Source organism: Microtus oregoni, unplaced genomic scaffold, assembly GCF_018167655.1.
Source record: "Microtus oregoni isolate MIOR12 unplaced genomic scaffold, Mior012 000044F_ref0000062, whole genome shotgun sequence".
Lineage (NCBI taxonomy): Eukaryota > Metazoa > Chordata > Mammalia > Rodentia > Cricetidae > Microtus > Microtus oregoni.
This window is the reverse complement of record NW_024543218.1, coordinates 9774466-9792038: the sequence shown is the minus strand read 5'-3', so window position 1 is coordinate 9792038 and position 17573 is coordinate 9774466. Positions and strand designations below refer to the sequence as shown.

Here is a 17573-nt window from a genome sequence, read left to right as displayed (position 1 = left end):
CCTAAATAGAACTGATGTAAGCAGGCATCCGTGTTTTGTTCCTGATCTTAAAGGAAAAGTTCTTAGAGTTTGACCACTGGGTATGAATTTTTATATAGTGTTCATCACGCCAAATTCTAAGCTTGCCTCTCCTCCTTGGTTACTGGATACTTTTAAATGAAAGGGCATTGGAGAGTGTCAAATGCTTTTCATGCACCAATTGAGGCCATGTGTTTTTCTTTTTTATTTTGTTAATAGTTATATTACACTGATTGACTTTTCATATGTTGCCTTGTCCTTGCATCCTAAGAATAAATCCAATTTAATGTGTAATCTTTTTAATGCAATGCTGAATTCATCTTGCTAGTGGTTTGCTGACAGTTTTTACAATGATGTTCCTAGGTGATACTGGTGTGTAGTGGGTTTTTTTTTCTTTTAGTGTTTTCATTTTGATATTCTGGTGATATTAGCCTCATAGAATGAGTTGTTTTCTTTAAGGGTATGGCCTCTGGCAGGCGGGTCAACCACGGTCCAGTGGATGGCTCAATGCTCATGAGTATATAACTAGCACAAGTTGAATTCATCAGCATACTTAAAAAAGAGGATATGACATTGGGAGAATAGGGTAGATCTGGAAGAGTTAGGAAGAGGAAGAGGGGTGAAATATAATCAAAATTCATTATATGCTTGTATAAACTCTCAAATAGTCAATAAAATTACTGCATTAAAATAAATAAAAGTTAATTTTATTTAAATGCAAACAAGATGAGCTAAAGTGAAAAGAAACAAACACCTATGCCCACAAAGAGCGTTGAATGTAAAAGTTTAAAGAGGTAGTATTAATTTTCATTTATTTCCTTTTACTCAGTTTTTAATTGACTGGGTTGTATTTGCTTACAGTATATCAGTATCATGGAGCTTTGAAATACAGATAATTGTGGAGTGGCTAACTCAAGCTAATTAATGTAGATATTACCTCAAATAATTCTTTGTTTGTGATAAGAATGCCTGAAACCTACTATTCTAGAAATTTCCAGGGTCTGGGGAAATGACCAAGTAGGGAAAGCACTTGCTAGTACAAACACGAAGACTTGAGTTCAGCTCTCTAGAAATCGGGGAGAGTCAGATGTAGTAGCTTACGTCAGTAACCACAGAGCACCTACAGTGAGATGGGAGACCGGACAATCTCTGGGATATGGGCCAGCTAGCCTTGTGTGCACATTGGGGAAGTCATGAGACTTTGTTTCACACAAGGTGGAAGGTGAGGACTGATCCCCAGGTTATCCTCTGAAATGCCACACACATTCCATGGAAAACACAGGAACACAAACATTCTCATTCACATACATATACAGACACACACACTTCCAGGTATTTGATGCCTTGTTATTGACTATATGAGTGTTTATAGTGGTAGCTTCACAGTAGCCAGAAGGCACAAATAATTCTAAGTCTATCAATTTATGAATAGATTAGTAAAAGTACATATTTACAATGGCATCCCACTCACCAGTAAAAAGGAATAAGATAATGATGTATGTTATAACATGGATGGTCCTCAGGAGTGTTATGCTCAGTAGAAGAAGTTACGTGCAAAAGACCACATAGCACATTATGCCTGTGTAGAGTTAGCTTTTCATGGCCATACCCAACAGATGGCATCGTGAAACTTTAAGGAGAAAAAGGTTATTTTGGTTCAGTTTCAGGAGATACAGTCTATACCTGTGTGGCTTCATTGCTACATACTGAAAGGGTGCTGGTCACCAGTGGTCATACTGAGTCTGGGTTTCTTTATTGTGTTCAGATCTTATGCCTTGATTCTAAGAACTCCATAAGCCACAGTCATATTGAAACCCATTGGTTACAAAACAAAACCTAGATCCCAGGGGGAGAGTTAAGATATTTAGACAATCACCTTTGCACAATGTGTGAGTATGCCCGAAGGAATTCCTCCAGTGTTTTATGGTCCACATACACGTGGGATGAAGGTGAGGCATCAAAAAACAGAAAGTCCTGAGAATGACCCTGCTTTCAACAAAGGGAGTGAAGGAAGGAAAACAGGACCTGGGGCTTGAAGACCTGAATTGGGGCCTTGCCTTTCCTTCTCATTGGCTGTGTGATCTGAGATAAACATGCACTCTTTTAAGAGTGAAAGCCCATCTATAACAACATAGCTAAGACAAAACCTGCCCTCCTTCTTTCACATGGCTCTTATGAAGACGCAACAGAGCTTTATGAACCATAAATATGGTAGAGATACGAATCACTAGAGCTATAATAGTATAGCCAGTGTTGTTTCTTGGGAGGGGTGCAAGACAGGATGTGTTCTTGTGAGTAGACTATGATGCCCCAAAGACAACATCTCAGTTTCTCTTTGGGAATGGAGCTGGGGAATTGCAACAGGGAATCTTCAAGCAATGGTTGGCTCCATTTTTCTATGCCGTATTGCTTGGCTTGTGGGGAGCGATAGATAAAGGGTCCATATGAGAATAAGACAAAGACTCTTTCATTGAATTGAGATTCAGGCAAAGCATGATTTGGGCCCAGGAGAAAGAAAGTTGGGAGACATAATTTTCTTGGTGAAGTATACCCAGGCTAAGCTTATTTTTTGGAGACTTTAACAGGTCTTTAACAGGAGTTTTGCTCCAAATTAGCCCCTGTTTTGAAATAAAATTATAATTCAAAATAGTTTCAAAAAGTCTGAAGCATGGAATTACCATCTTGAGTCACACAATGAAAACCGCCGCACTGGCCTGGCTTCTTGGAAAGTTTCAGTCTGCTTTCCCCTTTGCTACAAGGGCAATCACACAGTTGCTCTGACTTAAGTTAGACTCTGAAATGTCAAAGCCTGTGCAACCTGATCTGAATAGAAATGGAGCCACAGAACAGAAAGGAAGTCAATGAGAACAAGATTCTAGTATCTTAGAAGCCATTTCCTCTTCTGCATGCGGAATTTAAATAGAACAGTGTAGGCGGCGGGGGGGTGGGGGGTGGGGGGGTGGGGGGGGTGGGGAGGGAGGGGGGGGAGCGAGGGTATTGGAAACAGAACACGAAACTGGCCATGCACACGTGCCTGTGTTCATTGTCTACGGTAAATAAGAATCACCCAGGCTGTGCAAAGATAGGGGCACCTCCTGGTCCTCTCTAAATTCGAAGAATGAAAACAACTTAGGAACACAGGTGACGTTTTTGAAATGTGGCCATTTGGGTTTGGCTGCTGAGCTGTTAGGTGTTTTTGTATTGAACCATGATCTTGGAAGTCTCCTGGCGCTCTTGATTATGTCAAATCATTTTCACGTCCTCATCTGGTTCTCGTTATGAATCTCCTGGATTTGATTCTCCCCACACACATTGGTCATTTTCTTAATATAAAACAATTAATTTATTTAATTCTACTTTCCCCATCCCTAACCCCTTGCAGATGTGTTTAGAATGTAACTAGTACTCAGAAACTTTCAGCGGAGAGGACTAATTTCCGATGCTGAACTGTTCTTTTCCTTTTGACAGAGTTAGCAGGGCTTTCGGATTCATAGATAAACACTTATGGCTGAAGTCTGACCAAACACCAACACATGGCATCAGACTGTGGGCCAGGAACACTCCTGTTGCGTGGTTCTTCCAGCGACGTTTTAGGAGTATGCTTGCTGGCTTGGGAAAGCTTTCTGTCCATCTCAGATCCCTAACAGCAAAGACTCCCCACCTGTGTGTCAGCTCTGATCATTGGACTCAAAGAGATCATTGTAATTACAAAGTATTTCACGATGGGATGGTGGCGAGGAGGCTAGATAAGAACGTTAGTGAAGTGGGACTTGAAGCACTTTAACAGAATTCAATACACGTGTGTTGCTGTTTGGCTTTTTCTTTTCAGCACAGAGAAACAGTGTTTGAATGCACGCAGGGATTCACCAAGCTAGTTTCCAAAGTGGCATCTTGCTTTATTCCTGTTTGATGACTTTTAGTTTTTCACACACCTGGTTCCCTGCATCTGTTTTATCATTTCGTTGGCTGCCATGAACAACAGGAGAAAAAGAATCTATGAAACTGTATAGTCTGGAGTTACCCTTGAATAGATTAAATTGGCCACACCCTAAACCGAGCCCCTCCTTTTGAATATAGTGTACAATAGAATGCTTCTTCCCTCTCCTTTTGACTTCCAATCAATTTGGGGCCTAAGGGTGGTGTAATCCATGGTTGACAGAGATATTTAATGAGCCTGGGTTTGAGCATTCATAGCTGAGGGACTGAGGATTAGGTTTTATCTTACTTCATTCACATCTTGATTAATAATGCAGGAGAGGCTTCTGCATGCTAATGAAATTCAGTCTGCAGCGTGAACAAAGCTGGGAAACATTGCAAAGCCAGAGGTCAGCCCAGACGGACCAGCGTGAGGTGAGCAGGTGGGAGGCCGCGTGTGAGCTGACCCCACTGCATTCTCTGCTGAGGGCATTTCAAGGGGCCTAGGCCTCTCCGGGCTTTTTCATGCTGGATCTGAAGGCTGCAGCTTGCATGGCTGCCCAGAGCATAGCTATTTTGCAATGTGTTCCTCATGGCTGGTTAATGTCAGCTTTGGAAACATAGGCTTTCTGTATCAAGGACAAGACCAGAATGTAGCAGTGCAGGACAGAGCTGGAGGCAGCCCTGCAGGAGGCTGCAGGACATGTTTGCTGCACAAGCTTCACTGTGTAGCCGAGTGGAGAGCCGAGATGCCTTGACCTGGTTAGTCTCTATGATCTACCGCACTATCTACAGAGCCGTGGCTCCTCCCTGGGAGAGAACTGCGGTCTGCGTCTCCTCAGCTGGAACTACTTTCTGGTGACGGAGAGAGCTGGATGTCTGAATTAGGTAGATCTTAAGTTGGTTGTCTCTCGGGCTTCTGTGCCACTTGGAATCAGAGGAGGCTGCGCATGAGAGCTTCGCCTTTGTGATTGGTGTGATTCTCTTCTACAGATTCCATGTTTTGGGGATGTAAAGCCCAGTGCAACTGTGCTGAGAAGTGGTTCCTTTGCGAGGTGATGATGTCACACCCTTGGGACATTAGTCACTACATGAGTAGGGCAATGCCATTACTTCGGGAGTGACTTTGTCATATGAAGGAAGTGGGTTTCTTATAAAAATTTAAGTTGGGCTTTCTCTCTCTCTCCACCCTCCTTTCTTCCTGCCTTCTGCCATGGAATCACATGGAAGGAAAGCCCTGCCCAGACAGGGCATAAATGTTGGACTTCTCAGTCTACAGAACTGTTAGGAATGCATTCATTCTTTTTTTTTCTATCCAGTATCCAGTCTGTGATATTCTGTCCTAGTAATATGAAGAAGATTCAGACAGTTCTATAAATGCTTTCCCCATGAGATGTGAATGAACCCAGCTGTCCTGAGTTGTAGCGCGGAGGCCTGAGCTACTACATAGGGGTGACTTATTTCGGCTCTATTTCTTTGTCTGCTGTTTTTGAGTGACAATTTTCAAGAAACAAATACATCATAATTTTTGAGTGGGAAGGGAAATCAGAGTTGAAAGAAAGGAATTTAGAATTGGCATCAAAAATCTTTTTATTCCATTTCTGCCTGGAGCAGAGACCACAGGAAAAATAACGGACTTGCTCAAAGTGACTAGGATTGAAGGGAAAGGAACTGAATGTGGCCTGGCCTTGGGCTTCTCTGTTCATCCTCTGTCTTGAACTTTGTTGTTAGAGCATCTAGATTGAAGGCAGAAGAACCTCTTAAGAACACAACAGTGACATCCATCAGATGGCACATGGCTTCTGATGAATCCATCTGTTACAGGGCAGGAGATTTGGAATATTTAGAAAAACAGTACTTTTGCTTGTGCTGTGTGAAATAATACTAATAAAAAAAAAGCAGTGAAGAAGTTTGTGTCCTTTGAGCTCTTCATAGGAACCGTTCTGAAAATGTCAGCTGTTCAGAAAATCTGGATGGAGGGCACTGGGGATGATTTAGGGAAAGAATTGGATTCCTGCAAACTCTTGAAATTTCAAACCTTTTCAAAGCCACGCCTCTACCCCAGTCCCTTGGTTTGGCTACTAGAGACTTCAACATCTGGAAAGTCAAAAATGCCAAGAAAATTCTCTTCCCAAAAAACCAGATGGCTTCAGCTTTCATGTGGGGACAAGCTGACTAAAAACCGACTAAAAATGTCAGCCACCAAAACGGTATGAGGGGAGAGAATGTTCCTGTCAGAATTGGCCAGGGGAGGGCAAGCTAGACTGGGGAAAACATCACTACCTTAGTTTCCAGGTAGCTTTCACTGTTCCCAGGAAACTCACTGAATTTTTGCTAGTACTTCATCCTCACGCATCTGTGGGGGACAGGTGATTGTGGAATTGTCATTTGTTCCGAGGGTTATTTCTACTCCTTGGAATGAATGGTGCCTGAGGAGTATAAATATATGTGGTTATTTGAATATCTTTGGTTTAAACTCCATACTTCAAAGGTCAGGGAAGTGGGGGTGTTCTTAACACCCAGGGTGTGTTGTAGGCCTCAGGAAGTGTAAATTTTTGAGAGCTCCTAGATAGGAAAAGCATGTCTTTCTAACAAAAATAGATTTGACCTTTAAAAATTTTATTTTCTAATAAAATAATGCTAGTACCTGGACTTTTTTCTTAAAAGAAAAGCAACTTGCTTGAATTCTATGAGTTTTCTAACTGTGAGAACTAGTGACTGATGCCGTGTGGCATACATAGAGGGATGGAAAAGGTCTACAGAGAAAAAAAAGGGAATAGTGGAGGGCAAGCAGAGGAAAAGTAAAATCAAGTCGAGATCAAAGGCAGGGTAAAAATGTCAATGGGAAAATAGGAGAGTTCAAATCGTCTTGAATATTTTATAGAGAGCTTGAGTGTGGGCTTGATCACCCAAAGGACACACCGCAGGGATCAGTGTTCACAAATGAACAACAGCTGGTGGTTGTCAACAGACAATATCCCGGGGGGTGGAGAGCATTTTGGGTGAGACTGTGTCTTCAGGTAGTCGCCGGGCCTTTGGGGGGGAAATCTTTGATGAGGAAAATATTCCTTCCCATTGTTAGGGGATGAGTAGACCAGGCCAGTGGTTTTCTAGTGAATACACTTCCAAGTGAGCACGTGAGGAAAATTAATTAGGTAATGGTCGCTTACAGAGCACCTTCTAGGTTGACATCACTGCACTTTGTCTTAAAGCTCCCAGAGGGGTTGATAGCCGGAGAGGATTCTGATTAACCAATGCCTTCGAGCCACTCTGACTGTGTGGGGAGGAATGGTTGTTTTTTCAGGAGTGAGATCTCCAAGATACCCTCCCTGTCTGGCTTTATTTCTAAAGTATTTCTGCTCTGTCGCCCTGGTGAGGGTTTGCTCCATTGCTCGCTCACATTTTGTCCTCGTTTGAAACTTTATGTGAATATTGTTTTTTATTCATTACTTGTCTTCCTTACCAGTAATAAATTCTCCACAGTTAGAGATGGCTATGCTTTCTTTTCACAGTGACCTCAATGCCAGTACTAGGACCTGGCACAGGGTTGAGCAGGTACTTACAAATGCATCCAGTGAGATTCCAGACATGATATGTAATTAAAGAATTCAAATAAAGAGGGTGCATATAATTAAGATAAGCAGAAAATGTAGAATCACAGAATCGAGAGGGAGACAAATCATAATTTGCATGTTGTTCACGTTATCTTGATTGGCAGGTTGAGAAGCTATCAAGTCTGGACAATCTCTGGTCAAGCTGGGTGTATCTGAGGAACTTGTTAGGAGGAAGGCCAGGCTGTGTCTTCTGCTGTAGGAGATCACTGAGCGGCTGCTTCCTTCACCCTTTCCTCTCTTCTGCCCACTGGCTCTAAGCAGAATGCTGAGGGTTAGTGTTCCAGCTTCAGAAACCTGGGTACCGATTGTTCTGCCAAAATTAGCCAATTTGTTTGTTAAATATATATTATTTGATTTTACTAATCAGTGGGACCACCCAAAGTAAATAGTGTACTGTCATAACTCTAAGTGGAACTCGATATTGTTGGCTGACAATTTTTTAGCTGGTGTTGTGATGGATGGGACTCTATTATTTTTACTGCTCACAGAGGAGGGCAATGGCCTCTCTGGGATCATGTGACCTCGAGCTCTGTTAATTTGTGACATCAGTTGGAAATAGAGAGCAGTAGATATTGAATTTGTTTATTCACTAAAATAAGATTCAAGAACCTAATAACTGTGCTTCGGAATGATTGTTATATTATTAACATTAGTCTGTAAAACTCTCAGTCAAGCTCTGTTCCCCCTGTCAATTTAGTGAGCCAGTTTCTCTATCATGAGGGTCAGTTATATTCAACAATCAGATTAAATTCCTACAGTGTGCGAGGTAACGGGGAAAGAAAAATGAGATAGACAAACACTCATAGTACAAGGAGCTCCAAGTATGGAGGGTGAGAAAACCTGACTCGTGACGCAACGCGGCAAGAGATGAGGTGTAGCTTACAAAGGCTCTTCTAACTCTCTGAGAAATAAAGGGAATAAAGGCAATGGGGGCTGAGCCAAGCCAAACCCAAACCCCAGCCTTTTGGGGAAGAGTTGGTATGTTCCCTCTCTCTTGAATCTGAGGTCATAGAGAAGGGAGATGCGGGCACCACTCAGGCAAGCTGCGGTGACGCTGAAGGGCTTGGATGTTGCTTCCAAGTTTAGTTCTTCAAAACTTCTTTAAAGTTATTATTATGATGTGTGTATACGCATGCTGTGTGTGTGAGTACATGAGTCGGGGTACATTTGTGCAGTCCAGAAGACAACTGTGCGAAGTTAGAGCTCACCTTTCTCCTCTGTATGGGTTCCAGGAATGAACTGAGACCATCAGACATACGAAGCATGTGCCTTGACCTGCTGAGCTATCTTCAGCTCTCAAGCCGAAGTTCTTGATCCAAGCCTTGAGGGTGTGGGAGGACACATGGCTTCGACACTGGGAGTTTTCTTAGGCATGAAACTAGCCTATATTTCATAAAAGTAAACGTATTCTATTTGAATAAATATTCCTTCATTGGAGACTGTTTCTCCTTATGGTAAGCTGTTTTATTGTAAAATAACACTGATGTGAGGTTATTGTCTTACTGTCTTACTTTGGCAGAGGTAACATACCTGGGATCAGCGGACACCATTGAAAAATCATTGGAAATGAGAAAGAGGGATGAGATGATACATGAAGAAAAAAGGCAGTGTGTAAATCACGCTGTGCGGTTGTAAATGCATCCGTGGTGTTCCTCTGAGGTAAAGATATCATCACCATACCAAGTGCTCAACACGCCTGAATTAAATGTGTAAGCCTTTCTTCCATCCGGAGTAACTGTTCTAAACTGTTGAAAGCAGTTTCTCCGGCTTGTGACTTGAAAGGTTGATAACATAATCATATCTGTAGCAATGACCGCAGTGTGTACTTCTTTTCCTGTCATAGTTTGATTTAACAGTTCCAGGAGAAAGGCGTGAGCCTTGCACTAAAGAGGCGTGTAGATAAGGCAGGGCAGAGCTGGGTGCTTCTTCATGGAGTCTAGAGTCTAGGAAGTCATTCAGCTACTTAGCTGTTTCAGAGTGAGTTCTAGGAAACAGAGGGGAGAAGCCTCCTTCTCTGCAGAGTTTTTGATCTAGTGAGTTATAAGACATTTGGGAACAACTTGCCATGGTGCAGACATGGTGAGACAGGACTCAAATTGTATACTACATCAAAAACTTGAGGAAGATGCTGAGCCTGCACTGTGTCGGACACTTTCAGAGAGGAGACTGCAGGCTGAGTCACCGGAACAGGACTGTTAGAGTAAAGTCAGGGGCTGAGCGTTGGGATGTAGAGAGAAAATCTGTCTCCATCAAAGACCAAGTGGTCCACTGGCTGGAATGTGGGCACCGAGGAGGGGATGCTAAAGGTCATAAATAGGTAACAACTACATCACAGGTTGAATCTCCTGTCTCACGGACAAATTTGATTTTGTCCTTTAGATATGAGAACGCCTAGACCAAATAGGATTTTAGAGCTATTGAAAATGCACTTATTTATTTGGTGTGTGCTTGTGTGTGTCCGGGTGCATGGAGTGCCAAAGACATCTTGGAATCTCTTCTCTCCCTCTCCCACATTGGTTCTGAATATCAATTTCAGGTCATCAGTCTTGGATACATGGTGGGTACGGACAGGGGCTTTTTCTGAAATATGATTTACTCTCTGAATAAAGATCAGTAATGTATGTTTGGCTCATTCATTTGTCATGTACTTCCCTGTTTCCCATCTCAGAGACTTCCACTAGTATGCTTTCTTCTCTGTTTCTGTAAACTTCAGAGCTATAGACCCCCCAATATCCCACCATCCCAAACTAATTAATTCAACAGCTCACTCATCCAGCTTTTTTCATCTCAGAAATTCATAGGATGTAGGATTGCTTTCAGAATTCAAGTTCTCCAGTCAGAATACGTGGGGATATTATATATATATGATATATATTTGAGATATATATATATGATATATATTTGATATATATATCATATATATATATATGATTTTTATTTAGCTCTACATTTTTCTCTGCTCCCTTCCCTGCCTCTCCCCTCCCCTCAACACTCTCCCAAGGTCCCCATGCTCCCAATTTACTCAGGAGATCTTGTCTCTTTCTACTTCCCGTGTAGATTAGATCCATGTATGTCCCTCTTGGAGTCTTCATTGTTGTCTAGGTTCTCTGGGATTATATGGTTTGTAGGCTTGTTTTCTTTATCCTTTTGTTTAAAAACCACTTATAGATGGGTACATATGATAATTGTCTTCTGGGTCTGGGTTACCTGACTCAAAATGATGTTTTCTAGCTCCATCCATTTGTCTGCAAAATTTAAGATGTCATTTTTTTTTCCTGCTGTGTAGTACTCCATTGTGTAAAATGTACCACATTTTCTTTATCCATTCTTCAGTTGAAGGGCATCTAGGTTGTTTCCAGGTTCTGGCTATAGCAAACAATGCTGCTATGAACATAGTTGAGCACATGTCCTTGTGGCACGGTTGAGCATCTTTTAACTAAAATCTAACTCCATCGTTTCCATCTGTAAAGAAGGTAATACTAATATCTGTGTTACAAGATTAACTGAGCATTAAATGATGTGTTAACTGTTCGCCATGTGATGCAATACTCAAGGTAAGTCACCTGGGAAGGCAAGGTCTCTTTTCATGGTTCAATTCAGTCACTTGGTCCCATTGCTTGTAGGCCTGTGACAAGGCAGAGCCATCATGACAGGGAGCACAAGGCAGAGGGACTGCTCTCAGCACAGAAGCCAAGAGACAGAGAGCGTGAGGACAAACTTTGGCTGGTGGGCACAACCGCGTCTTCTGATTTTGTCATATCTAGACTGTTAACCCATTGGGTGGTACCGCCCATATTCAGGATTGGTTGTCCTTTCCTGGTTGCTATCCCAGATTCTAACTTACTTTAGAAACACAACCGGAAGTGTTTTTACCAATCCCTTATGTATCTCTCAATCCAGTCAGGACAACAACCAGGACTGACGGTCACACTGATTCCTCTCTGGAGGAACAACTCATCAAGCACATATACAATTAAACACTCGCCGTATGATGACGGCTGACATTCTGACTTTTTGCCCAAAACATAGCTCACATTTAAACTTTTTAAAAAATATTTATTTATTTTACAACCCAATCACAGTTTACCCACCCTCCTTCCAGTTCCTCGCCCCACCTCCCTCGCTTTTCCTCCCCATCCACACCTTCATTTCTATTCAGAAAATGGCATACCTCTCCTGGATATAAACAAAGTATGGCATATCAGGCTGTAGTAAGCCCCTCCCCTTATATTAAGGCTGGGCAAGGCAATCCAGTATGAGGAGTAGGGTCCCCAAAGCCAGCAAGAGTGTCAGAGGCAACCCCTGCTCCCACCATTTGGAGTCCCTCAAGAAGACTACATTACACAACTGTGACATACATGCAGAGGGCCTACGTCAGTCCCATGCAGACTCCCTGGTTGTCAGTTCAGTCTCTGTGAGCCCCTATGAACCCCGGTTGATGATTCTGTGGATTTTCTTATGATGTCCTTGGCCCCTCTGACTCCTATAATCCTTCCTCGCTCTCAGCAGGATACCCTGAGCCTGGTCTACTGTTTGACTGTGACTCTTTGTACTTGCTTCCACCAGCTATGGGATGAAGCCTCTCCTCACCCACATTTTATTAGAGCTATTTATGTAATCTTTCTTCTTGACCCAAGTGTCACTTCCTTGAGGGCAGGACTCATTTTCTGAGTTTTAAAAAACATTATCATGTTTCACACACACAGACACATACACACACACATGCACACACGCACACAGATTCATTGAACTTTATTGGTTTTGTGTACAAAACTTTCTTGTTTTTGAGAAAGCAAAACATCAGCCTATTTTCTCCATCCAGCTTCAACCCTAGTCTAGGGTTTTTAGTTGACTGTCAAGACATTTTGCCATTGATATCTGTGGTGTCCTTGATTCTGAATATTTGGTTAGGAATAAATATAGCTGCCAATTATTTCACTTCTGTGGTGGGAAACACAAACTTCTTTATGACTTGGTTTCCAGGAATGATGAAAATTAAAGCATTGATATATATTATCTAAGGGTTTATAATTTCCTAGTTTTCATGTCTACTTCCTGGACACAAAGCCGAGAAAGGCTTATCATCCAATTGTCCACCCACACAAGAACAGTGTGGTCTAGTAATTATAGGCCACATTTTCTCATTTAATGGCAAGCAAATCAGAGTCAAACTCTTGTTTCTCGCTAGGCTAGTCAACTACAAATAAAACTTCTCACCCCCATCTCCTCACTTCATGTCTTTGTTCCAAGGAACTCCAGCTAAGCGAGTTTTCGAAGAAATTGAAGCTGCTATCCAGGTTCTCAAACTACCTTCGTTTTATGTATATTCACTAAAAATTCTTTAAAAGAATGACTCTATTCCTACTTCCTTAAACATAAAGTAGCAGACATCAAACTTTTCACTGACAATTCACAGTGGAATTGAATCAACCCTTGCTAACTGCTTTACCGCATGGTTGGTGAAAGGGGTTCCAAGACTGATTGTCTGAATCATAATTGCTGTACAGTGCTGATGCTACGCAAAACTAGCCTTGGAGATGCCGAACAACATAGGGTATTCATCTTTGCCCTGAATGTTGCCCTCTGCCCTTTTAAGTTTTCATCTATACTCTTTGGATTTTTGCTGAGACACCATCAAGTTGATTCTCAACCTTCCTAATGCTGTGACCCTTTAACACAGTTCCTCATGTTGTGGTGACTCCCAACCATAAAATAATTTTGTTCCTATTTCATAACCATAACTTTGCTACTGTTATGAATCACAATGCAACTATCTGTGTTTTCTGATGGTTTTTGGCAACCCCGTGAAAAGATCTTTTGACTCCAGAAAGGGTTATGATGCACAGATTGAGAATCGCTGTTCTAGCTGACTATTGTGGTCTCAAGAGTCCATCTATTTATACTTCTTTCAATTTCCCCTCTGTTAGCATCTGGATCATTAGTTCAACCACATCCTTTCCTTTTGTCTTTTCTTTGGTATTTAGTTATCAACTACTACATTCTAAGTGTACCTTGTAGGTTAAAGAAGAACAAAATGTACACAGATCTCATAACCAAGCACAACTTGTTTAAATGATATAAAACTATAAAATGTGTTACAGCTTTGTCTTAGTTAGGTTTCTATTGCTGTGAAGAAACACCATGGCCACAGCAACTTTTATGTAGGAAAACATTTAATTGGGTGGTTTACAGTTTCATTGGTTTAGTCCATTATCATCATGGAGGACATGGTGATGTGCAGGTAACAGGAAGTGAACTGTGATACTGTGCATAGCTGGAACATAGGACACTTCAAAGCCTACCTTCAGAGTCACACACTTCCTGCAGTGAGGCCCACATTTCCAACATGGTCACACCTCCTAATCGTGCCACTCCCTTTGGGGGCCATCTTCTTTCAAACCTCCATAGCCTTCATGAAATAAAAATGATTCTTGGCAGGGAGTTTATACAAGATCCAGCATCTCGCAGAACGAGTTTATGATGAACACAGTGGGGGACGTAAAAATGAGAATTCACAGTCTTGGAGAGGGGGTGACTACAGAACCTGGAGGGCCTTTAGGGCCAGACTGACAATGCGATACCACCAGCGTCCCCATTTTGTGCTTCAGATGAGCCCAGTAGTATTGGAGCAGGATCAGTGTGAGGAGCCAGCAGCCATGGAGTTAATTAGGTTTGGGTGGGGACAGGATAGAATCTATGGTGAGATATGGGCAGAGCTGGCCATGACAGTGGAGGGAGAAAGTAGCTACAAGGTGAGCTGGGCTGATCAGCAATGCAGATTGGGCAGGCGTCTGTCCAGACAGGTCCAGAAGCCAGTCAGAACTTCCCTTCATCTTGGTCAGAGTTTCTCCCTCTATGTTCACTGTTGGTTTTTTCCTGTCATTTCTTCTCCAATCTTTATTCTTCCTACTTTGTTTTCCCCCACTTAGTGCTTTTCCCTGTATCCTTTTGTTTTTAGGTCAGCACTGCTTGACACAGAAGTCCTTGCTACTACAGGTCGTCTGCCACCTTTTCATTGGAGAGTTTTTATCTAAGGTAACTTTTCTTTCTTTAGCTATGGCTCCTTCCTTATTGGAGATACATTCTTTGGCATTGGTGGATGCACATCGATAGTACCAGGGACTTTGCCGTTGGAGGATGCCCATGTGCAGTACCAGGGACTTTGCCGTTGGAGGATGCCCATGTGCAGTACCAGGGACTTTGCCATTGGAGGATGCACATCCACAGCACCAGAGACTCCCAAGCTATTCTTGACTAACACCACTCCAACATTTCTGTTATGGCCTCAGTTTTCACTATTAGTTGCAAGTTGAATGCTTCCCATGTGCGCATATTTTAAATGTTTGAATTTGTGGTGCTCTTCTCAAGCCATGGGGCCTCTGGAAGTGAGGACCAACTGAAAGAAGCAAGTCACTAATGGTAGCCCTTTGAAGGTAATAGCCAGGCCTTTGTCTCCAGGTTGGCCATGATAGAAGGCATCTCTTCCACGTGCTGTTGTCTCCATGAACAGCTCCACAGCTTCCCTGCTATGATGGACTGAGTTCCTTTTGAAACTGTAGTCTAAAATAAATGCTACAAAAGTATCAGTTTGATGTCAAAAGTAACTGATGCTATGTCATTCCAGGCTTTAGTAGTCATTATTAGCTACCAGTCTGGTCAATGTCTGCCACACGCTCTTAGACTCTGCCTACTGGTTCCCTTAGCTTTCACTCACTGGCTGAATTGCTCTTACCTTTCTCCACTTGCAGTACAGGAAATGCAAACATAGACCATACCAACTAGATACACTCCAGAGCAGGGATTTATGCCTGGGGGCATTTAACAAAGTCTGCAGACATTTCTGGTCATTGCAACATGGTCAAGGGAGGGATACTGGCTTCCAGCAGTCCAAGTCAAGGGTCTATGAAAACTCTCCTAGCACATGGGGACAGTTCCCACCCCCAAAAGAGTCATCCAGCCTGAGATGGCAACCTTGTTAGACTAAGAAACTGTTATCCAGAAGTATTTGTTTTGGTTTGCTGCTGAGACAAATCTAAAAATAATAGGATCAATTAAAAAGAAAATAAGTTGCAATCAGTTATGAAAAACAGCAAAGGGATCTGAAGATGGTAAACAGCAAATGTACCTGCTTTAATAATAAAAAGAAATGTCTTGTTTTTACTTACAAAATTATTCTGGTTGGTTTCTCAGTCCTCCCAACAGCTCTGAGTTTGATAGTAGTAATATTTTAATATAAAGGAAATGAGGCAGAGGGAATATGATGCCTCTCTTAGAGACACCATCCAAAACACAGATCTGTGGATTTTTACCCCAAATATAACAACTGCCCACCGCCCGCCCTGAAGAAACTATACAAGGCTAGTCACACAGCTTAACTGGAGCTATAATGGCAGAAAACAAGGGCAGGAACCAAAGCTGCTGTCGCAAAGAAACACTCACCCCGTTCTCTATTTGGTATTTAAAAATAGGAGAGCAGGCGCATAGCTTGAACCTGAGATGATGCTCGCCACTTTGTGAAGGCTCTCCCGGAGCATCGTCTTCGGAACAAATTGGCCCTCTCCTACAAAGGTTTCTTTTTTGTAGTCTTGAAAACTCCTTTTTAATGGCTTGCGTGGCACCAGTTATGCCCCTGAGCTGTAATGAAGCGCTCTGCAAGTCACCACATGTGAGTCAGAAACAATCCCGCCAGAGAGGACAGAGCCCGAGCCTTAATAGGCTTTAATCCACGGTAAGCAAACCCGTTGAGCCACCACCATGTGCTTTTAAAAATCTAAATGTCATGATATTTTCAACCGTTTTCTCCTGCCTGCAATCAGTTTGGGTCCAAGAGACAGCTAAAGACGGATCAGAAGCGGAAATCCCAAGTGCACATAACTGCTCGGGAGCACACCTTGAGTTTACAAGCACCATCGAGGCAAGACACGGTGATGGATGGGGCACAGCAGGAACTGGGGGCTGTGGCTCTAGCAGACGTGTGCAAAGCCTGCGCGTGCAGCAGAGTCTGTCTGGCATTATGTTTGATTGCATCTTCAGTATATGGGGTGAGAAGGGGCTGGATTTCACTGAAGCAGAGCGACAGTGGATGTACTGCCCACTTCTTGCACTGTTCCTAGCCAATTCACAGAGATTCGGTTACCACCTACCCATCTGAAATTGCACAATGCCTTGGCAGCTCTTAATAGATGCCGAACCATTGGGGAAGTAATAGACTCTCTGCATGGAGGCAAAACAGATCAGCCTTTAAACTAGTGACCTTTTCATTATGTCCTTTCGCAAGGGAATAACAGTGACATACATATCTAGACACAGGGACTTGTCAGGGCTTTGGGCCAAGGCTACTGGTCCCATAGTCAAGTGTCTTGCAGATATAGCAACTGCTCTAGTTAACGGCAGACAGCATCCTAAATGCCTGAGATAGCATCTCGTCTCTCTTGTGAAAGGTAGATTATATATCCTTAGTTATTCAGCAACTGACTCACTTATGCAAGTTGTGCAAGTCCTGAGGCTCTGGAACAGAAAACTTAAAAGCTAGTTATATTTTCAAATTCGTATTGAGACATGGCTGCAGAGCTTGCTGTGTGCAAGGCATGATTCCAAGAGCTTTATGACGTTAATACTCAGAGATCTTCTGGAGGAGGTCCTGATTTACACCTGATTTCAACGCGCCAACAGAGGCATGGGGGAAGCTAAGTAATCTGCTCAAGGTCACACAGCTCACGGGAGGCAGAAGCACAGTTTGAACCCTGGGTATGTTTGGAGCTTGGGTGCTCCTATTGCAATGCTACGTTCCTTCTTGAAGCAGGCAGGGGAGTCTTTGCATATAGGCTGAACCTCTGCTACCCTGGGACATGGATGGGAGACTGAAACCATCATCAGTTACTCCAAATGACAGATATTCATTTGGGAAGCAGAGCAAGTGGAAAGAGAAGGAGTCGGAAGGTCTAGGGTAGGTCTCAGACTTTCGTGTCCTTATGACTCTGTTGGGGATCATGTTGAAACATAGGCCTAGAGTGGGGCTGGGAAGTC

At 42.7% G+C, this 17573-nt stretch overlaps 1 long non-coding RNA gene across 2 annotated transcripts in view; it reads left to right on the top strand.

Annotated features, from left to right (window-relative positions):
- Nucleotides 1-15666, top strand: part of LOC121434773 — a 69494-nt gene extending 53828 nt beyond the window's left edge. For both annotated transcript variants that reach the window (XR_005972503.1, XR_005972502.1), the window contains exon 3: nt 14506-15666. This is a non-coding gene — a long non-coding RNA (uncharacterized LOC121434773). The remainder of the gene's footprint in view (nt 1-14505) is intronic.
- Nucleotides 15667-17573: the final 1907 nt, after the last annotated feature.